The 23,367-nt window shown below is 46.3% G+C and overlaps 1 protein-coding gene across 1 annotated transcript in view; it reads left to right on the top strand.

The window, feature by feature from the left end:
* The window catches only part of LOC135217539 (crossover junction endonuclease EME1-like), a 161,507-nt gene that overhangs the window by 80,604 nt on the left and 57,536 nt on the right, over positions 1 to 23,367 (top strand). The window lies entirely within an intron of this gene.

Genomic DNA, 23,367 nt, shown 5'->3' with positions numbered 1-23,367 from the left:
TGGTAAAAAATAATTTGTTTCAAAAAATTACAGCGCGGCGTACTTTTGAAGATTAAGAGTTCATTTTTGGCTCCTTTTTTGGTCATTGCCTGAAGTTTAGAATGCAACCATCAGAAATGAAAAATAATATCATTATCATATGTAAATAATGCGATATATGGTAGCGAAAAAAAAAATTCATACATAATTGTATTCAAATCACGCTGTGCAGAAAACGGTCAAAGCTAACCAGTTACTTTTTTTGCGTTGTATTGTACACTAAATTGCGATTATTTTGATATATAATACATTGTAAAACAATAAAAGCAACACCGGAAAAAATATTATCACAAAATGATGTACGAATTCGTAACGATGTGGAACGTAAAAAAATGTTTTTGTTCATGAAACTTACCTGTCAGATATATATATAGCTGTATTTTTCCGAATCCGACAGAAATTTAAACACTTACGACACACGCAGTGGGAGTCAGGTGGTTAGTACCCATTTCCCGCCGCTGGGAGGCGGGTATCAGGAATCATTCCCATTTTCTATTCATAATTTTCTGTCGCCGGTGCTGGAAACACCTGTTTGCAGCACCTCCGTCCAGATTTGAAAATTTGGACCTAGCTACTTGAGTATCCTTTTGGTTTTTCTTTGGTATCTGAATTGGATCGGTGGCTTGGCACACGTTGACTTTGGTTTGATTTGAATTTAGTATTGATTTTTCTTTGATCAAGTGTCAGGGTCTAGTTCTGCTAGCGTAGATTTTGTCCATGTCTGAAATGTAGAGGTAGGCTACTGAAAGCTTCAGTAGACCCACAATTCTGTTTGTAAAGTTTGCAGGGGGAATGAATGTACGTTTGAAAGTCGTTGTAAGAGTGAAAGACTAACAGAGTCGGAATGGAAGGCGTATGAAACCTATCTTAAGAAAAACTTGAGCGAGATAGGTTAAGGAGTCTTCCTCCAGGAGTGTTTCAGGTAGGCAAGATTAAATTATTCTCCTGCTAACCCTCCTTCTGTAGATTATGCTCCTACCCTGTAGTGTTGCCTCCGGCCCCTGAGACAGTGTCGGTAGAAGGTAATACATTATCGCTAATTCTTGAGTCGATTCGTAACTTAGAATCAAAAGTGTTAGCTCTGGAGAGCAAAAGTGAAGAGAAGTGCAGTGAAAGTGCCCCTTTGTGTAGTGGAGGGTGCGTCAGATCGGCCCCCTCATTCCGCCTCTAGAACTAGACCTCTGCTTGACTCCCAGATTACGGGGAGAGAGCATGTCGAAAGTCGAAGGAGGGTTACGAGGAACCCCCACCGATCTGGCGTGCCTTCGGCAGCTTCTGACGAACATACCCAGACTGCCAAGGAGCGTGCGCGTGCACGTCTTCTCAAGGAGTGCTTTTCTTCTTCTGAAGCTTCCTCCCCGCGCAAGGGGTGGAGCTCTCATACCGCATCACGTCCGCTGAAAAGGACGGCTCGCGTGCGGGACGCTTACGTCCAAGTTGTTCTCCGGAACTTTGCTCGTCCGCCCGATAGTGCGTTTGCTGCTTTTCCTCCGCAGAAGAAGCGTAAGGATTATTCGGAGGCGGAGTCTTCCCTAGATGTTTTCTTTCGAGCGCCGCAGTCGCTCTAAGGTGCGTGAAGCGGCGGTTCCTGGGAGTAGCAAGAAGCGTTCCCCTCGCCACTCTCCTGCTCACAGGATCAGCCCATCCCCAGAAAAGGAGGCTTCACCTACAAGCAAGATTCTCCAGTCTCTTCAGCAGCAACTTCGAGATGTTTTTCCTTCGAGAGAGACTGTTCCACGTCGCCGTAAGAAGGATGACAATCTTCCTGTGAAGAGGTCGAGGCGTTCTCCCTCTCTCTCTCCTCGCTCGTCTCTCTCTCCGTTTGAGTCTCCCTCTAGAGTTCGTTCTGCTCCCCAGCAACTTTCTAGAGGAGGCGAGAAATTAGTTTCTCGCTCTCGTGAAGCGGTTGTTTCCGCTGCTACGAAACTTGTGGATAAGAAGCGAGTTTCTTTAGATGCCGAGCGCGCTTCTGTGAAAGTCAAACGCGCTTTAGTGGACGCCGAACGTGACTCGGTGCAAGTTCGCGAGCGCCAGTGGACGCTCAGCGAGTTTTAGTGGACGCTCGGCGGTGCACCAGTGGACGCTCGGCGCGCATCAGTGGACGCTCGGCGCGCACCAGTGGACGCTCAGCGCGCACAAGTGGCGCCAGGTGTACACCTGCGGCGTTTGAGCGCGCTTCTGTCGGCGCCAGTAGATTGACTTCGGACGCCAAACGCGCGCCTACGGACGTCAGTTTTCCACTTCCGCAAGCACAAGCGAGGCGGGAACTCTTCCTGTTCGCCGTTCTTTCTCTTTTGAGAAAGCTCGGGACTCTTCTTTACTTCCTCCGACTTCTCCAGTGTCTGAAGAGGAAGTTAGTGACGCTTTCGTCGAAGTGGACGAAGAACAGCAGTTGGCTCCAGTTTCGACGGACTACAAGGTTTTGACTCGTTTACTTCAGTCAGTCTTTGCAGACACTTTCCAACCTGAAGCTCCACGTACTCCTCCCTCTCAGTTTTCGTCTTCCAAAGCTGCTAAGATCTCGGGCTTTGTGAGAATGAAGAAGTCGCTTTCTACGAAGCAAGCTTTTAGAAAGGTCCATGATTGGATGGAAAAGAGGAAAGCTTCGGGCAAGACCTCTTTCGCTTTACCACCTTCAAGACTCGGTGGCAAAGCTGGTATGTGGTATGAGACGGGAGAAAACGTCGGGGTCAGCTTCCAGCCTCAGCTCAAGGAGACTTGGTAGCATTGTAGACGCCACCAGAAGATCTTTTTTGTCTTCCTCGAAGGTCTCGTGGACACATAGCGAGTTAGACTTTCACCTTAAAGGCCTCTTCAGGACACTAGAGGTCTTTAATTTTCTTGATGGTGCCTGGGAGTATGGATGCCAGGTCCAGGAGTTCTGATCCATCAGTCTGGGGGAGCTGTCCAGTGTATTGTCTTGCATGGACAAGGCCGTCAGGGATGGTTCTGAGGAATTGGCTGCTCATTTCAGCACGGGACTGCTTAAGAAAAGAGCACTTTTTTGCAATTTTACTGCAAAGTCGGTCTCACCAGCGCAAAAAGCGGATCTTCTTTTCGCTCCTTTCTCAGAACATCTCTTCCCCCAGTCTATGGTAAAGGACATAGCTGCTAGTCTCCAGGAGAAAGCAACTCAAGACCTTCTGGCACAGTCTTCTAGGAAGCCTGCTACTTCTTCGTCTTCTGGGTCCTCTGCTTTGAAGAAGTCGAAGCCCTTTCGATCCGCTTCTTCCTCGAAGCCAGCCCCTCGAGGAAGAGGCTCTTTCAGAGGCAAGACTCCCGCTCCTTCCAAGAGCAAGAAGTGAGAGGGAAGTCCTTCAGACACGTAGGAGCACCGGTAGGAGCCAGGCTTCTACATTCGCGAAAGCTTGGGAAGAGAGAGGTGCCGACGCTTGGTCTCTGACATCGTCAAGAAGGGGTACAGAATTCCTTTCCTGATGTTACCCCCGCTGTCTTCGACACCAAAGGATTTGTCTCCGTCGTATCAGGGAGAAAAGCAGAAAGTGCTTCACGATCTACTAGATCAAATGATCGAGAAGCAGGCAGTGGAACAGGTCTTCGACCGGAGTTTCTCCGGGGTTTTACAACCGTCTGTTCCTAGTGCCGAAGCAGTCAGGGGGGTGGCGCCCCGTTCTGGATGTCAGCAGTCTAAATCGCTTCGTTACCAAGCAGAAGTTCAAGATGGAGACACCTCAATCCGTGCTTGCAGCTTTAAGACCGGGGGATTGGATGGGTCCTCGTTAGACCTTCAGGACCGCATACTTTCACGTCCCCATCCATCCCCGATCAAGGGAAAATACCTGCGGTTTGTCCTGAAAGGGAAGATTTTCCAATTCAGGGGCACTCTGCTTCGGTCTCAGCACGGCGCCGATGGTGTTCACCGTTCTTTTGAAGAACGTTGCGAGGTGCCTCCATCTTGCGGAAATAAGGATCTCTCTCTACCTAGACGACTGGCTTATTCGAGCCTCATCGCAAGACAGGTGTCTGAAGGACCTTCACACGACTCTGTCGTTAGCGAAGTCCCTGGGACTTCTGGTGAATCTCGAGAAGTCGCATCTGACTCCTTCTCAATCCTTAGTCTATCTGGGGATTCAGATGGACTCAGTGGCTTTTCGGGCTTTTCCGTCCCAGGGGCGACAACTTCAATGCCTGGACAAAGTGTCGGCCTTTCTAGGGAAGGAAACATGCTCGGTGAGGGAATGGATGAGTCTGCTGGGGACCATTTCCTCACTGGAGAAGTTTGTTTCTCTGGGAAGGTTGCACCTCCGACCACTTCAGTTCTTCCTCTCAAGCAATTGGTCACGCAAACAGGATCTAGAAGAGGTCTTTGTTTTTGACGGAAGAAGTGAAAAGCACCTCAAATGGTGGTTGGATCAAAAGAAGCTTGCGGAAGGACTTTCGCTCAAGCTTCGGAACCCCGACCTAGTGTTGTTCTCCGACGCGTCCTCCACGGGTTGGGGAGCAACACTGGGAGGGAGAGAAGTGTCAGGCACCTGGAGAGGGGAACAGGTGTCCTGGCACATCAACCTAAAAGAACTCTCAGCGGTTTACCTCGCTCTAAGGTTCTTCGAGGAGGAAGTCTCCAGCAAGTGGTTCAGATAAACTCGGACAACACCACAGCCTTGGCATACCTCAGGAAACAGGGGGGAACTCACTCTCATTCTCTGTTCGTCATCGCGAGGAATATCCTGATTTGGGCGAAGTCGCAAAACGTCACGATTCTGACAAGGTTTGTGTCAGGCGTGGAAAAATGTGGCGAGCGGACCTTCTCAGTCGGCAAGGACAGCTTCTGCCGACGGAATGGACCCATTCATCAGGAAGTATGCCAGGCGCTATGGAAGCTGTGGGGACGTCCTCATGTGGACGTTTTCGCAACTTCCCTTCCCGACCGAAGAGACTTCCGCTGTATTGCTCCCCAGTTCTGGACCCGGGAGCAGTGGCAGTAGACGCCCTACTGTGGAATTGGTCGGGACTAGACATTTACGCTTTTCCCCCATTCAAAATCCTCGGGGAAGTAATGAGGAAGTTCGCTGCATCAGAAGGAGCGAGAATGACCCTCATCGCCCCCTTCTGGCCAGCGGCGACTGGTCACGGAGGTGATGTCCTTCCTAGTAGACTTTCCGAGGACTCTGCCCCTAAGGAAAGATCTACTCAGACAGCCCCACTTCGAGAGGTACCACAAAAACCTCCCCGCTCTGAGTCTGACTGCGTTCAGACTATCAAGAAGTTGGCCAGAGCGAGGGGTTTTTCAAGACCTGTGGCAACGGCGATTGCCACGCAAGGAGGCCCTCCTCAATCGCAGTTTTACCAATCAAAGTGGGGCTGTCTTTAGAAGTTGGTGCAGAAGGAAGGGCATTTCCTCCACCTCAACCTCTGTGAGCCAAAATAGCAGATTTCCTTCTTCACCTTAGGAAAGAAGCGAAACTAGCCGTTCCCACGATTAAAGGCTACAGAAGCGTGCTTTCTGTGGTCTTCAGACATAGAGGACTCGACTTAGCGAATGATAGAGACATTCATGATCTCATTAGATCATTTGAGACTGTGAAAGTTCTCCAACCTAAAGTACCATCGTGGAACTTAGACCGTGGTACTGAAGTTTCTCATGTCGAGTCTCCCCCCCCCCCAATTTGAAACCGCTCCATTAGCCTCGCCTCTAGCTTGTAGGAAATCTTGCTAAGAAGCACCATTTTCCCTAACCGCTCTGGCGACGGCGAAGAGGGTTAGCGAAATTCAAGTCATAAGCAAGCATATTGGGTTCAAGGATCATAGTGCAGTTTGTTCCTTAAGTCCTACGTTCTTAGCAAAGAACGAGAACCCTTCCAACCCTTGGCCGAGAACGTTCGAGATCAAGGGGTTGTCGGAGCTAGTGGGACCTGAAGCTGAGAGAGTCCTGTGTCCTGTCAGGGCTCTCAAGTTTTATTTGCAGAGAACCAGAGCATGCAGAGGTTCTTCGGAGAACTTGTGGTGCTCTGTGAAAAAACCAGATCTTCCGATGTCGAAGAATGCACTGGCGTTCTTCTTAAGGAGTACGGTTAAGGAAGCCCATGAAAAGTGTAGTGAAAGTGACATGAGCTTCTGAAAGTGAAAGCCCACGAGTTGAGGGCTATTGCTACTTCGGTGGCTTTTCACAAAATATGGCAATCAAAGATATTTTGGGCGCCACTTATTGGCGAAGCAATTCGGTGTTCGCTTCACACTACCATGCGGGAGGTGAAAGCAACATACGAAAATTGTTACTCGCTCGGACCATACGTCGCTGCAGACACTGTTTTGGGGGCAGGAGGTAGCGCTCATCCTATCCTTTAATGGTTTAGGGGAGTTTTTAACTTGTGTTATGGTTGTGGGGTTGACCGCCTGCGGCGGATCTCCCTTCCATTAGCTTAGTCTATGTGGGATACTTTTGGCGGTAGGCTACGCCAGGTGTTTGGTTTTTACTTCGTTGCCCTCATTTGTATGGTCAATGGTCTAGTCACGTCGTGGTCTCGCCCCTGTTGACAGATCATCTGGAGGTGCACCAGCTATATAGGTTCTCTACCTCGCTGGCAACTCTAGTAGCACAAGCAGACTTACGCTTGGCAGTAACCACGAAGTCAGCTATGCTAACAGGTAAGGAATCAAGATATCAATTATCTGCATATATATGTTCCTAAAATCTTCTATTCTGTCTACTCCCACCACCAAAGGTGGGATTCAGCTATATATATACTGGAAAGGTAAGTTTCATGAACAAAATGATATTGTAATGATACAATTAAGTTTGTTCATACTTACCTGGCAGATATATATAATCAAGTACCCACCCACCTCCCCTCAGGAGACAGTGGAAATAAAAAATTATGAATAGAAAATGGGAATGATTCCTGATATCCCGCCTCCCAGCGGCGGGAATGGGTACTAACCACCTGACTCCCACTGGCGTGTGTCGTAAGTGTTTAATTTCTGTCGGATTCGGAAAAATACAGCTATATATATATCTGCCAGGTAAGTATGAACAAACTTAATTGTATCCATTACAATATCATATTTTCAAAAATTCACCGTAATTCTAAATAATGTTCTAGAGACTTCCAATTTGTTTCCAAATTAAGACAAAATGATTGAATATTACGATACTGTAAGAGTTTTAGATTAGAATTGCAGATTTCGACCATTTCGGACGAGTTAAATTTGACCGAATGTCGAAATTTTAATATATATATTTTTTTATATGGACATATTTCGAAGATGGAAAAAGCTACAACCTTCAATTATTTTTTATTGTATTCTTCATGAATTTGCGCACATTTTGATATATGAAACTCTATAAAAAGGCTGAATATGAAAAGGAGCAAATATTAGGATAATGCCATGTACGTATTTCGGAGACTTGCGGCCGCGAATCGGCGCGCGGAGTGAAGGTAAATATATTTTTCAAAAATTCACCATAAATCACAATATTGTTTTAGAGACTTCAAATTTGTTTTCAAAATGAAGAAAAATGACAGAATATTACTAGGCCGTAAGAGTTTTAGCTTACAATTGCGTTTTTCAACTATTTCGGTAGAGTCAAATTTGACCGAACGTGGTTTTTTTTTCTATTTATCGTGATTTATATGCAAATATTTCGAAAAAAGAGAAAAGCTACAACCTTCAATCATTTTTAGTTGTATTCTACATGAAATTACGCACATTTTCATATATATAAAACTTTATGTAACAGCTAATTTTAAATGGTGCAAACATTTCGACAATCGCACAAAAAAATTCTGATTTTTTCGGAAGTTACCGCGCGAACGTAATGTTTTTTTTTTCATAAATTCACCATAAATCGAAATATTGTGCTAGAGACTTCCAAGTCATTGCAAAATGAAGGTAAATGATTGAATATTACTAGAATATAAGAGTTTTAGCTTACAATTGCGTTTTTCGACCATTTCGGTAGAGTCAAAGTTGACCGAAAGTTGAAATTTTTGCACTTAACGTTATTTATATGAAAATATTTCAAAACTGATAAAAGCTACAACCATGGGTTGTTTTTTGTTGTATTGTGCAGGAAATTGCGCACATTTCCATATATAAAAACTTTATGTAACGGCAAATTTAAAAGGGTGCAAACATTAGGACAATCGCACGAAAAAATTTATCGGAAGAGTTATCGCACGAACGTAAGGAAAAAGCGTTTTTTCATAAATTCACCATAAATCGAAATATTGTGCTAGAGACGTCCAATTTGTTGCAAAATGAAGGCAAATGATTGAATATTACTATAATGTAAGAGTTTTAGCTTACAATTGCGTTTCTCGACCATTTCTGTAGAGTCAAAGTTGACCGAAGGTTGAAATTTTTGCACTTATCGTTATTTATATGAAAATATTTCAAAACTGATAAAAGCTACAATCATGAGTATTTTTTAGTTGTATTGTGCATGAAATTGCGCACATTTTCATATATAATACTTCATGTAAAGGATAATTTAAAATGGTGCAATAATTATGTCAAAGTGACGAAATAATTTCCGAGATGTGTCACTGATACTTTTTAGTGCGATAAGGAAAGAAATTCGCGCTTGCGCGCTGCGTAGCGATTGTAAACAAAACACGCCTTGATCCGTGAACTCCCAGCATCCCCCAAGGCGCGTGATACAAAAGTTTTCGGCTGGTAGGGCCTATAAGATATTTTTCCGCGAATTTTTAACAAAAAAACTTTTTGAGCCGACGTATGATACGTCCAATCGGCATACGGGAGACATTTTGAGCTCGACGTTTAATACGTCCAATCGGCGTAAGAGGGTTAAGAAAACAAATACCTGAATAAGGAATTTGTATTGAATTTCAGGCTGTATACCTACTAGAACCAATTATATTAGTATCTTGAAGCTTTACCATCCAGAATTGCTTGTGATTTTAGGTACCTGAGGAGTGCCCCTCAGAAGATATGCTTCTTCTTCACTTTATTTTGTTCTCTGAAGTTATAAGTAGTGGACCCCCGCTTATTCGCAGTTCTGGATTTGTGGATTTTTCTATGGAACATATATGCACATTTGTGAAAAATTCACCTATTTTTGGTATTTTTCAGAGAAATTTTCAATAATGACTGTATTTTCATATCATTTTTGAGACTAAATGCATTTTTTGTGATAAAACTATTAAAATACTCAGGTATATAAGCATTTTTAGAGTTTTTTTGTGTTTGAATTATCAAAATAGGCAGTTATAAGCATTTTTAGAGGGGGTGTTCAAGTATTCGCAGCTTTTAGCTATTTGCTTGGAGTTGTGGTATGTATCCCCCTGCGAATATCAGAGGTCGACTGTGTGTGAATTTTGATGTATGTACTACTTTTTCCTTGTTTCTTTCTGGATGATAGAAACCATGATTTGAGGCATTTATTGGTTCATAATTTGTCATATATTTATAGTGTATATGTAGTATTGTTTTCATTTCACATGCTATTTTGTTTTGCAAGGGAAGCTTATCTGATTTAATTTTGGGTATACCTGTATATACCTATAACTTACTTGTTTTTATCAGGAGCTTAATATTGAGTAATAATGAATTCTTGTCTACAGTGCATCAACTCAGTCTGTTGTGTATTATTTTGTACAACTGTAATATCATGCCTCGCCAGAAGAAATGCCTTAGTAAGGAGATAAGGACAGTTGACCTTGGCACCTTTATGTCCAGAAATTTGTTCAACCTCTGAAGAAGCTTGGTCATAGTCCTTCTTTTCTCGACTTCCTAAAGTTGATGCTGTTCTGATCTGCCTACTCGCACCTTTGAATAAGCAAGACGCCTTTGGTATCCATTTACATCTGAAAGCTTACACCTTTCGTCATTCTACGTTTCGAAGGTGATCAGTGAAATGGATCGTTCTCCTTCTATGGTCCTATGGTGCCAATGACAGTATGACATCTATGTTGCCTCCATAAAACTAGTCTTTCAACCTCAATCTCAAATACTCGTTCTTTAGCTTTGAGATGCCCGAGAATTGGTGTCCAAATTGTCATTTCTCTGACTCAGATAATCAAACGTGCATACCCTGCAGCTTCCTGGTGGACATCAGTACATTACAGACTAGATCTCTCGAGGCCAGGGTCATCGATCTGTCCATTGCATTCAGTTGGTTGATTACTAATCGTGCAGGTAACATTCATCTCCTTTTACCTTGTAACATTGCCCATAGGTCCTTGAACTTCTTTCCCTAGGATCATATGGTGGATGCTCAACAAGTCATGTAGTTCACCCAGCTCTTGAGGGACAGGTGCATCTTACCTAAGGTGTGTGGCTGCAAAGGGAAAGTGTATGTTTGTGGGACTGGCCTCCTCCCTTTCTCCTGTCTTCTGTCCTCTTCCAGTGGACAGAGGAATAGTGAACGGGCAATTACGTGCTGGACTGAGTATCCTATCTATAATCCAGTTCTGTTTAGATTAGTAGGTGCAAATCCTTCCTCGTCTCTAGCAAGGGAGAGAGAGGGACTGACCATGATCAAGCCAGTTGGTTAATCTTAGCTTGACACTGTGGGTTCATCCAAACCTTGTTGAATCAAGGATATTACATTCCTTTAATTCAAAATGCCCGGAAGTCTGAAGAGTGAACATCTTTTTGTTCGATAGATCAGAAGCACATTTTCCTTCCTTTGCTCTTTCATGACCAGGGAGAGAGTACCCAGATGAGCAGAACTACCAGTAAGTTCAGAGATTTACTTAGAATCCTCTATCCAAAATTAAGCCTCCCATATGTAAAAAGCGAGGGTTTGTATTCATGTAGGAACAAATGTCATTCTTAAAGAAATTTGTATTTTTCCTTACAAACCTGAGGTCCTTACATAAAGGGCCCACCTCTTACCACCCTTCATTCTCTTACCTGGGCCAAAAGGTAAACTGCATAGATTTGAGATTTGAGTGCACCCCAACTTGGTGGGCGGTACTTCCGCCCCTCCCTTCAGTAACTGTTGTCATAACAACCTTTCAAAAGTTTAACAAGGCAGATTTCCAGCTCACTGAAAGTTATTCCCATATGTAAAGACCTCAGGTTTGTTTGTTAGGAAAAATACTAATTAATTTAAAAATTTGTCGTTTCCTGGCAGATTTTGAGCAACTGTTGACAGTTTTTGTGATTCTCTTTCACCCCCTCTTCTCTCTCCTATTCTTATAACTTAAATACTTCTCTTTCATCCAATTTTTATCTCAGGTTTTATTGTGCTAGGCAGAGATAAACTTTACATCTCGGACTGCTTGAGATATCTGATAAAAATTTATTCCTTCCTTCACTTATCCCTCTACAGCCCCTGCCTTTTCTATAGGTTTTGCATCAACCAACTCCCTGTTAGGCCTTTTGCCAGTCCTTTGCTGCATCATGGTGGAGCCCTATTATAGTCCTTAAAACTATCTTGATGAAATCTTAGTATAATTAGTCCACACTTGATGCAACAGACTGCAGATATGACTGCAAGAATTGTGCATTACCCAACTTGACCTGATGCCATTGCTGGACTTCATAGAACTGGGTACTTGATTGATTGTTTGATTGATAGCTTCTATTTATTAGTTTAACCAAACCATCAAACTTGATGTTAAGCTCTTGCATGGCTTATAGTTATGACTGATTAATGTGTTGGTAATTTTAACATGCAGAATGATTGATCTGACTGCTATTACACCTAATGCAGGGGTCATGGGCTAAGACATCCAGTGTGAGGCTTTTGAAAACAACGAAAAGAAGGGAAGCAGTTTATACTTGCTTCATGATGAGGGAAAATAAGTCATGGAAAACAGAAGCAAGAAGAGTGGTCGAAAGCCTGACACAGAGAGAAAGATTGAAACTGCTGCTTGCTAATGCCACACAGAATATGTGAGAGGGTTGCCTGATGGTCGTTGCAAGGTGTATGCGAAGAAGGACTGTCTTTGCTCAATAAATTGGCCAGTCCTGTGAGAGCTAAATAAATTTGTTCATTGGTCTGGTTAAACTGCTTGATGATAATAATAATAATGATAATAATAATGATAATAATAATGATAATAATAATAATAATAATAATAATAATAATAATAATAATAATAATATTAATAATAATAATATATAAACCCTGAGTCCTTTACTATAGGAATTACTTAAGGTGAAGCCTGTTCACAGCCGATGAAATCTTAAACAAGGCAGTTTGGTAGTTAACTACCGTTCTGGTTATTGGGAGTCCTTCCCGACTGAACGTAAACATTCGAATTTGCTTTTGGCCGTCATCGTGGATGGCCGCATGTATCACTACTCTCTGAGTGACTGTTATTCAGCTGATTTCTTTTCTTTTCCATCCTGATGGGATTCTATTGCGGTGGAATTTTTTCTTGTTTTTTCATGAATATCTGTATATTGTGTTCTGTATGTTTGTGTTTGTTCATGACACTTACCTGTCAGATATATATATAGCTGTATTCTCCGAAGTCCGACAGAATTTCAAAACTCCCGGCACACGCAGTGGTCGGCCAGGTGGTTAGTACCCATTCCCGCCGCTGGGAGGCGGGTGTCAGGAATCATTCCCATCTTCTATTCAGATTTTCTTCTGTCGCCGGTAATGTAAACACCTGTTTTCATTACCTCCGTCTAGGATTTTGGAACTTCATTGCCGCTTAAGTATCTTGGTTGTTTTGTTTTTGGTTTATTAACTTGGATTTGCGGCTAGGCATACGCTATCATAAATTGATTTAATTTTGAATTTCTTGACATAAGAAGTCTGATTCTAGTTAGACTAGTTTCAGACTTTGTTGTCTGCAAGGGGTTAGGTGAGAATAACGAAACTTTCGATATATTCTCACTTAATATGCACGACGTGTACATAATTCTTGTTGAATCATCAATGTAATTAGTGTAATAATTGACTGATTCCGAAAGAAGATGTATGATTCGTATGTACGCAAATTAGAGCGTAATAGAATCAGGAGGTTTTCCTCCAAGATCAGTAAACAGAGAGAGGAAGTGTCTGTGAGAGGTAATGCCCTTTCTGTTATGGTGGATTACATCAGTAATTGGAATCTAAAGTGCTCGCTCTCCAATCAGTGTTGTGAGTGTAGTGATGTTGAATTAGTGCCCCTAGTGTTGTGGAGGGGGCGTCAGATCGGCCTTATAACGCATCTAGGTCTAGACCTCTGTCGGACTCCCAGGACCACAGGGAGAGGGCATGTCGAAAGCCGAAGGAGGGTTACGAGGAACCCCCACCGATCTGGCGTCCTTTGGCAGACTGAAGACGCTTCTCAGGCTGCCAAAGATCGTGCACGTGCACGAATCCTGAAGGATTGCTTCTCGTCCTCCGCGAGGCGTCCTCCCCCGTACAGTTAGGGGTTGGAGCTCTCGGAAGGACTCGCGCCCTTTAAATAGAAGCTTATTGAGGAGGACGCTTCACGTCCTCTCTCTCTATTGTCATGCGATTGTAATCGCCGCCTTAACAATTTGACGACTTTCCAACGCATGGGAGAAAGAAGAAGGAAATAGGAAGCAGAACGCTGTTAAGCGCTCAGATCGCCTTATTGTTACTGTGAAAAGGAAGAAGGCGTGCCCTCGTCTTCTCACAGGATCAGCCCTTCTCGGTTGGCCTCGTTTTCGCCAAAAGAAGGGCAAAACACATTTACTGAAGGAAGGATTTGAGGCTGTATGTCTGTCAAGTCAGGCAGTCTTCTTCTCCTTTTCCTTGCTCGTTGCTTTCTACATCCTCGCACCCAAGAACACACAGGCGTCCTTTTGAGTGCGTTTCTGGAAGTGTCGATGAGCGTGACAGAGACGCAAGATGTCGCACAGGCGGCCGCCGTCTTTGTCAGGAGCGGATAGGAAATATCTACTTCCTTCCGTAAACCCTAGAGATGAACAGGAATTCTGTCTCTTCCGCGATTTATGAGGAAATTACGAAGATTTAAAGAGTTCCTGGATTAACTTCCCTCCTTAAGGAGATATATATACTCTTTCTATCGTTCTATTAACGAAAAGAACGAAGATAGTAAAAGTTTTTTCCTTTCTCTATCTGCCTCGGCAGGGAAAGAAGGTAGTAGAGTATCTGCTGTATGATAATACGATACGGTCAAATCATAAGCACATACCGTAGTTACTTCTTTGCTGTGCAACTCAATTACCAGTATCCTTACAGGACTTTCCTATGAAGGACTACGCTTAAAGGGATTGTTATGACAATACCTAATTAGCTTCTAGATTTATCGAACTCATGTTTCGCTTAAATATACATTAATAAGAACTTCCTGAAGTTCGATAATAATTTTATAAGATTACTTTATTAAATGGAGTAGCTGGCAACTCTGGAAGAGTAAGGCCAGACAGCTAACGGAGGCTGCTATCGCTTAGACCAACACAGTAACCATCTATTTCTCAGTCATGAGAGGTCAGTCCTGCGGGATGGAATGACTAACCGTATCTCTCCCTACATCGTTCGGTCTTAGCCTCGTTGAGGGGATAGTTAAGCAAACATAAATAAAATATTGTCTGCCTTTTGCTAAGAAGCTTTCAATAAGAAAAGATATTACAGCCTTTCAATGCTGTTTACCGTAGGTAAACATATTAAAGGAATCTAACGCAGCAGAACACTATATATTATATAATGCTCTCATGCTTACGAAAGCATGGCTTATTAGAGTACATGCTTAGTGAGAAGATGAATGTAGTAGAGAATTCACTTTAAGACTACGGTATGGTCAAGTCTTATGGCCTTTCATGCATCAGGGCGCTCGACAAGATCCTCTCTGAGATGCCATTCAGAACCCTTGGTGTTCTATGCACCAATACGCTCGGTAAGACTCTCGCGAGGACGTCTCTTGAAGACGCTCAACGTCCTACGCCTTGAGACGTGAGGAAGCTTTTGCAGATGCTCGACGTCCTACATGAAGAGACGCTCATCAGGACGCTCTGGAAGACGCTTGACGTCATAAACATTGATAAGCTTTTTGGAAGACGCTCGATGTCTTACACATCTGGACGCTCGCCAGGACGCTAGCGAGGACACTTTTGAAGACGTTCGGCATCCTACACGTCATGTCGCTCAGCAGAGCACTTACCAGGACGTTCTTCAGAATGTTAGGCGTCCTACGCATCAAGAAGTTCGCCAGGATTCCTGCAAGAACAGTCTTCAAGAGGGCGTCTTCGAAGAAGAGGAAGGAGTTTGGTCTCATCAAGATGTCTACTTCGCTTTCTACGAAGGGAGCGTTCAATAGAATCCATGACTTGATGAATTCCAGAAAAACTGTAAGCAGATTTCGGTGTCATAAAACGCCTCGTCTGCTTTCGGGACTGCACTGCCGAAGGGGAACATTAAGGTCCTACCTGTTGTAAGCCCAGTCTCTGATTAGGAATCCTGCCCCTTCCTCGATTTCTGCGGGAATCGGGAAAACTATATGCTCGAATTCCTGGATTACTTTCTGTCATGTAAATGGGTTAGTTCTCATTGACAAAGATCTTAATAACATTTTATCGCATAAGCGGATAAGCTCTCATTAACAAAATTCGAAAGAGCTCTCATTCGTTAGTCAGAGGCTCATCCAGGAAAAAGACTTGTAGACTACGTCCATGAAGTCTTATGTCCAATATCATAAGAAGCTTGAACTGTCCTTTTCGATCCTCGGTTCTCACTTGAGGATCTCCATTCGAATAATGTTAATTCGTTCTCTTGGCAAAGAGAACGAAGACAGTCGATTTCCATTCTCTCTCTCTTCCTCGTCGAGGAAAGAATGTAGTAAAGAATTAGATGTTCAAGTGACTACAATACTTACGTATTTTATCTTTGCGTCATATTACTAATGTAGGGTTCAAGTCATATACGCATATCATGTTTACCTCTACAGATGGCAACCGAAAAGACGGTTATTGTAAGTGTATTTAATCGGTCATTCCTGCAAACTTCCAGGAGTTTCCGCTGTAAGGACAACGCTAAAAGGTATTGTTACAACAACACTAACTCAGCGTCTGCATCTAGCAAATTATGTTTCGCTTAAATATGCCTGCTTGAGAATTTCCTTCTGATTGATAATAGTAACAAACCTATTCCTTCGTAGAATAGAGTAGCTGGTAACTCAGGCAGAATAGTGCGAGCCGAGACTACGATAGAAGGCTGCTGTCATTGTGGATGACGCAGTATATTTAATCGGTACTCCCGGCAACTTTCCAGGAGTTTCCGATTTAACATTTGGTTAATTAAGTGTAGTGTTACGTCAACACAAAATCAGCTTCTGTATTTAGCGAATTCTGTTTCTCTTAAATATGCCAACTTGAGAGTTTCTGTTCAAGAAGTGGAAAATCTATTCCTTAGTAGAATAGAGTAGCTGGCAACTCGGCATAATGCTGCGAGAAGGTGAACGTAAGCTGCTGTAACTGATTCACCAGTCACCATTCACCAACTCAGTATCAGGTAGCTCGCTGTTATGTGCGGTTGTTAACGTCTCTCTCTCCCGCGGGATTGATTGACGAACCGTATCTCTGCCCTACAATCATGGACTTTAGCCTCGGTTTGAGGGGATTTCTAGTAATCATGAATAAATAAGACTTCCTTTTGCTAAGAAATTTTCAACAGAGATATCTCTTAGACCTGTTCGGCGCTGATTACCGCACTGTAACAGAATTCTGTACGAGTCTACAGCGACATAGCACTATAATAATGCTCTCCTGCTTATGCAAAGCGCAGCCTTATTAGGGAAGGAAGCATGCTTAGTGAGGGAATGGATGAGTCTGCTGGGGACCATTTCCTCGCTGAAGAAGCTTGTTTCCCTGAATAGACTGCAATTCAGACCTCGACAGTTTTTCCTACAGGAGAACTGAAATAACATCAAAGATTTAGAAATAATTATAAACATCTCTCAATGGGTTGACGATCACCTTAGGTGATACCGAGAGGGTGCCAGGCATCCGGACAGAGGTACAGAGGTCCTGGCACATAATCTAAGAGAATTGGAAGCAATTTGGTTGGCTCTCCAGTTCCTCGAAGATGAGTTTTTTTGGTCGATTGGGTCCAAATCATCTCAGATAATTTCGCAGCTCTCTCATATCCCAAGAAGAGAGAGATGGTTATCGACATAGGCACGGAACGTAACGATCCTCAAGAGGTTCGTTACACTATTGCACGTCCGTGCGGATCTTCTCGATCGACGGCAGCAACTACTGACGTCTGAGTAATCCTCGCTTAGAAGTATGTCGAGAGTTGTGGAGACTTTGGAGACGTCCTTTCGTAGATTTCTTTGCAATATTGAAGACGAAGAAGCTTCCTCTACGTTGCTCCCTTATTCTCGATCCGAGAGCGGTAGCAATAGACGCCATCATATAGTATGGAATGGGGATAGTTGGTTAGTCTCTTTTCCCCTATTCAAAAGCTTAGGAAATATAATAAGATAATCGCTGGCGTCAGAGGGAGCGAGAAAGACGCTGATTCGCCCCATGTTGGCCTTCGAGAGGCTGGATTCACAGAGGTCACGTCCTTCAGAGAGCACTTTCCAAGGACCCTTCCCGAGAGAATCGGTCTACTCTAACAGCCTCACTTCGAGAGGTACCTAAAAACCTCTCCGCTCTGAGTCTGAATGCGTTCAGACTGTCGAGAAGCGAGAGGATCTTCAAGATTAATTACAAGTCTCATTGCCAAAGCAAAGCAGTGCTGCATATTTTGCAGTGTACCAATCGGAGTGGGGCGATTCTGGAGATAGTGCAGGAAGAATGACTGTTCCTCCACCTCGACCTCTGTGAATTACTTTACCGTCTTCCCTTTCCGTCTGAAGTATGGGATAAGCTAACAGTCCCAACTATTGTAGAATACGGAAATATGTTGTTGACGGCCTCTAGGCTCAGAGATTAGGATCTGTCAAACAACAAAGCCCTTCACGATCTTTAAGGTCTGCGGAAATCTTGAAATGGTCTAGATCAAAGCTTCCGGCATGGAACTTAGACGTAGTCTGAAGTTCCTGATGTCAAAGCATTTCGAACCTCTCCTTTCTGTAAACTTAATACACGTGACCAGAAAGGCTAATTTTCTAACCACTCTAGCTACGACAAAGAGGGTTAGTGAGGTTTTAGCCATCATCAGAGGTTTTGGCTTTAGAGGACATAATTCGGTGTCCTCTAAGCCTTCCGTTCTTGCTAAGAACGAAAACCCGTCTAACCCTTGGCCCAGAGGCCTGGAGATCAAGGGGATGGCACAAATTATTGGGCAAGAGCCACAGAGAGTCCTGTGCACTGTTGGGGCTCTCAAGTTTTATCTTGATAAAACTAAAGAAAGTCGAGGTCATTCGGACAATCTGCGGTGTTCCGTAAAAAGACCAGACTTGCCCATGTCGAAGAACGCCCTGGCGTTATTTTTAAGGAGTCTTTCTAAGAGGCTCATTCGTCATGTTTGAACAAAGATTTGAAACCTTTTAAAGTAAATGCTCACGAGGTGAGGGCGCGGCCTCGGAAGCATTTCAACAGAGCATGGCACTCAGTTACATCCTGAGTACCGCGTTTTAGCGAAGCAACTCTGTGTTCGCTTCACACTCCCTGAGAGATGTGAAGACGTCATATGAGATCTGCTGCTCGCTAGGGCCATACGTGTCCGCAGACACAATCTTGGAGGCAAGAAGTACCATTCATCCTATCCTGTAGAAAATGGTAAGGAAGAGCTCTTAATTTTATTTGTTGAGTCACCGCCAATGGCGGACTTCTTAACTCTTAAGCCTTAGTTAAAACACCTTAACTTTGGCTAGGTTGGTCAGGTGGTGATATTTATTTTACTTCTTAGCCCTCATGGTATGGTCAATATGGTCTAGACACATTGTGGTCACGCCTCCGTTGTCAGATCATCTAGAACCCCTCACAGCTATACAGGTCACGTCCTTGCTGGAGACTCTAGTAAAGCAAAAGCAGACTTGGGTGACAGTAATCACGAAGTCAGCTATGCTAACAGGTAAGGAACCAAGATGTCTATCATCTGCATGTGAAATGTTTCCCAAAATCCTTTTATTCTATCCCTCCCCACCTCCAATGGTGGGAATCAGCTATATATATATCTGACAGGTAAGTGTCATGAACAAAATGATATTGTTATGATACAATAAAGTTTGTTCATACTTACCTGGCAGATATATATAATCAAGTACCCGCCCAACCTCCTCTCGGGGACAGTGGCATTAGAAAATCTGAATAGAAGATGGGAATGGTTCCTGACACCCGCCTCCCAGCGGCGGGAATGGGTACTAACCACCTGGCCGACCACTGCGTGTGCCGGGAGTTTTGAAATTCTGTCGGACTTGAGAGAATACAGCTATATATATATCTGCCAGGTAAGTATGAACAAACTTTATTGTATCATAACAATATCATTTTTTTGCATTATGCAAAGCCATGATTGTTCCGACACGGCATACAAACCTTCGGTCCTTTTACAATAGGAAGGTTACTAGCGGCAGCTGGATAGGTCGTAAGCTTTCGAACAAGGGGTTCGGTAGTTAACTGCTTGTCCGACAGGCGCGCGCGCGCGACTGGGAGGTAAACAATCACTTTTGCTTTCGGCCTCACAGCGAGTGGACGTGTGTTCTGCGCTCTCTGCCCGCTTCTTCTTCGTTTGCTTTCCTTGCTTGTATGGTATTGTTTCTCTTTATCTGTGAAAGATTTATTGTAAGTACAATCATTTCCCTTGTTTTTTCATTTATTCAAGTGAACAATTCAACTGTTTATGGATTCTCCGCGCCCTACTACCATCCGGCGATTGTGCCCGGGAACTGAGGGGCGTAAATGCGGTAAGTTCCGCTCCTTCCCTGAGATCGATCCCCATGTGTTATGTGCTCGGTGTCGGGGGCGTGAGTGTACCCGCGCCGAGCCTTGTGATGTGTGTGTATCAGGGTCGGAGGCGCAGTGGGGCTTGTACGAGGGTAGGAAGAAGCGAAGGCCGGCAAAGGAGTCGTCGGAGAGCTCTCCCGCGACTCCTTTGGTTACGGACACTTCATCTTCTTTCCTGCCCCCGGCTCAGCTCCCACGGTTGGCGCCTTCCCCTGCGGGGGGGTTTCCAGGTCCTTCTCCTCACCCAATCTGTCGAGTGTGGAGGAGGGCGCTAGGTACCCTGACGTGGAGTTGTATTCTGGGTCCTCTATCCGTTCGTCTACACCGCGCGGACGGGTAGAGGCTCCTGCTAACCACCCGACCTTTGCTTCCTCAGGTGCTGCTGCTGCGAGGGACGATCTTGGACAGGTGTGGGCATTGTTGGGCTTGCAGGGCGTGCCGAGTGTCCAGGGGCTGCTCTACCATCTAGCTGGCTCTGTTGCGGTCACGCATGCCACAGTGACCACCACTACCACGACTTTGTCAACCCCTGGCTATGCTTCTCCTCCTCATCTGGTGTATTCCCCGCATGCGGTGTCTGTAACACCAACTTCATTGGTGCAGGGGCCGATCGCCGTGCCACGGGGGAGTGTGATGCCACCGCCACCTGGGTTTGCCGTGCTGCCTAGACCAGACTTCATGTGTCCGAAGAGCTCGCCCCTGGACCTCCCGCCGGTGCCAAGGATGTCTGTGACGCTGGTCCGTCCTCCTGGCTTGTCTGTACCTCCTGCCGTACCTGCCCAGCCGCTGACGAGTGATGAGATGTTGCCGACCACTGCTGCCGTTCCTGTACCTGCCGTTCCTGCCGTCTCTGTTCCTGCTGTTCCTGTGATGCCTGCACCTGCTGATGTCGTTCCTGTTCGTGGTGCCGCTGCTCCCGATGTTGGTCTGTCTGGACAGGTGCGTCCGGGCCCTGTTGCTTCGGCAACAGCAGCCCCGGCTCCGCCCTGGATGGCTGACTTGACATCGGTCCTGAGGAAGCTGACGAAGAAGAAGAGGAAGTGGAGGAAGGTGTCGTCGTCGTCTTCGTCTTCTTCGTTGTCGTCGTCGTCTGCCGCCTCTCCCCCTTCATCTTCTAAGGCTTCACAGCCTAAGAAGAAGAAGGTTGCCTCCTCCCCCCCTAAGAAGTCTCCTTCGGGAGCTTCTAAGGGCCCGTCTCGCTCCGGTGAGACGGGGGGTTCTTCCGCTGGTCCTCCTGCTCCTTCGGGAGCAGGGCCCGTCTCTTCTTCCGCAAGGAAGAAGACTACGGAGACCAGAGGGGTGTCGGCTAACACCGGCACTTCCTCGCCTGGTGCCAGTGGCTCTGCCACTGCATCAGGTTCCGTCTCGGCCTCTCGTTCGCGAGAGGTACCGAGTGTACGGTTGCCTACCAGCGATTGTGCAGCCAAGAACCAGACCTCTGAGCTCGCTCAGCGTCAGGTTCACGGCACGGAGCGGAAGACTGGTGACAGCCGCTCACGCGACTCTCACCAGACCAGCTCTCGCTCTCGCGGCGACAAGCTGGCTATCCGGGCTGACGTGACGGTCCACGACCGGCCACGGGCTGAGGCTGGGAAGAGGTCCCCCCGTTCACCGGTGCCAGCAGCGACGTGACGTGCCGTGAGGACAAGCACCGGTCTCACCGTGACAGTGGAGCCTGCAGGTCGCCTGACCGTCGCTCTCACAGAGAGCGATCGGGTACGGCAACCAGTACCAGCTCTTCTGACACTCGAGATCGGGGCTGCTGTGCTCAGTCCAGCCGTTCTCCACAGCGAGACGGTTCGACCAGGCCTGCAGCTCGATCGCCACCGCGGGTTGACGATCGCCTGCAGCCCTCCAAGCCTGCTGGTTCTGCCAGCGAGCGAGGGGGGAGCGTCAGGTCTGCCTCTCCCATACCTTCAACCTCCTCGGGCTACACCGGGAGGAGCGAGGTATTGAGGAGTGATCGTGAGGGGTGCGCCCCTCATGATCCCACCACAACGCCCTACGTGCCAGGCACGGTTCTAGGACCGACCAGGTCGTATGCGCAAGTGGCTGGAGGAGACCGAGAGGGGTCTGTCGCTGTTCCCCCCCTCGAGGGGGGAGGGTCTCGGGAGGTGCTCCTGTTCGAGGGACTGGACGGTCCTACTCCTCAGGATGCAGTGACTCCAGAGATCTAGAGGAACTTTGCCGAGGTTATTGCGCTGATTCGTCAGCACAACGACCTCGGGGAAGGGTCGCCACTCCCACCTTCCGAGCCCACGTCCCGGCTCGAGTCGTTCTGGGGCCTGAAGAGGGAGCCCAGACCGACGGTGGGATTGCCGCGATCAGAGCTCGCCGACTCGGTTCTGAACCAGGTTGAGTCTCTTTGTCTCCGGGCAAGATGGCTCTCTCAGGTCAGGCAGGTCGAGCAAGCTACTTCCGCCTCCTCTACTGCGACAGCGGCGATTCTACGTGCCGTCTGAAGACCCGATGCCGCCCAAACAGGTAAACCCGGAGTTAGCCAGGCTAACACCGGGGGTGTCTCTGCAGCAGCTCCTGTCGGTTCTCGCAGCAAGAGGCACTGGGCCTGGAATCCACTGCCATGGCAGCTTTCCAGGCCGTCTCCTGGCTAGACCTGTGGTCCCTCACAGTGTCTAAGGTCGCAGCCAACTCCGGGGGAATCTCTCCCGAAGAAGACTCGGCCTTCAGGAGGCTTTGCCAGTCTGGAGGAAGAGCCATCTCCTTCCTAGCCCACCAGACGGTAAACCTGTGGGCCAACCTGGTACTCCGACGTAGGGACGCTGTCCTTACACGAGTATCCAGGGCGGCTGGGCGTGAGGCGGCATTAGGGCTTCGTAATGGACCTTTACGGAGTTCCTTATCTCTCTTCCCAGGAGAGATGGTGGACGCTGCGGTGGACAGACGGCACACTGGTGACAGTGACTGTCTGGTACACCAGGCAGTTTCGAAGGCTTCTGGGCAGCCTTAAACTGCGGCCAAGCCAAAGAGCTCGGCTAGCACTTCCTCGGTAGCTAAGACGGTAGCCTCGTCGAAGCCCCGTGGAAAGACTCTGTCTTCTTCGTCTTCTGCCAAGGGGGGCCGTAACCAGCCCTCCTCCCAGCCTTCCTTCTCGCGAGGAGGGTCTGGGAAGAAGTCGAAGAAAGGGGGGAAATGCTAGGGACGGCGTTCCCCCTCACCTGCTGCCGGAAGTGGGGGGGTGCCTGGCCAGCCATTGGGCAACTTGGCGGCGCTACGGCGCCGAGACCTGGATAGTAGATGTCCTTCGGGAGGGATATCTATTACCCTTCGAATCTCGGCCACCCCTCACCTCCAACCCGGTCCAACAGCAATCATACGTTCCAGGCTCTTCGAAGGACGTAGCATTAAGACAGGAGATCCAGACCATGCTGAGCAAACGAGCTGTAGAGATCGTCACGGATCAGTCACTGGGCTTCTACAGTCGTCTTTTCCTGGTGGAAAAGGCTACGGGGGGCTGGCGCCCGGTGATAGATCTCTCTCCCCTGAACCGGTTCGTTCGCCAGACCCGGTTCACGATGGAGACGGCACGTTCCGTGCTCGACTCCATCAGGGAGAACG

This window comes from Macrobrachium nipponense, chromosome 7 (genome assembly GCF_015104395.2).
Source record: "Macrobrachium nipponense isolate FS-2020 chromosome 7, ASM1510439v2, whole genome shotgun sequence".
In the NCBI taxonomy this organism is placed as follows: Eukaryota; Metazoa; Arthropoda; class Malacostraca; order Decapoda; family Palaemonidae; genus Macrobrachium; species Macrobrachium nipponense.
The sequence above is the reverse complement of the archived record's forward strand: the minus strand, read 5'-3'. Positions and strand labels throughout refer to the sequence as shown.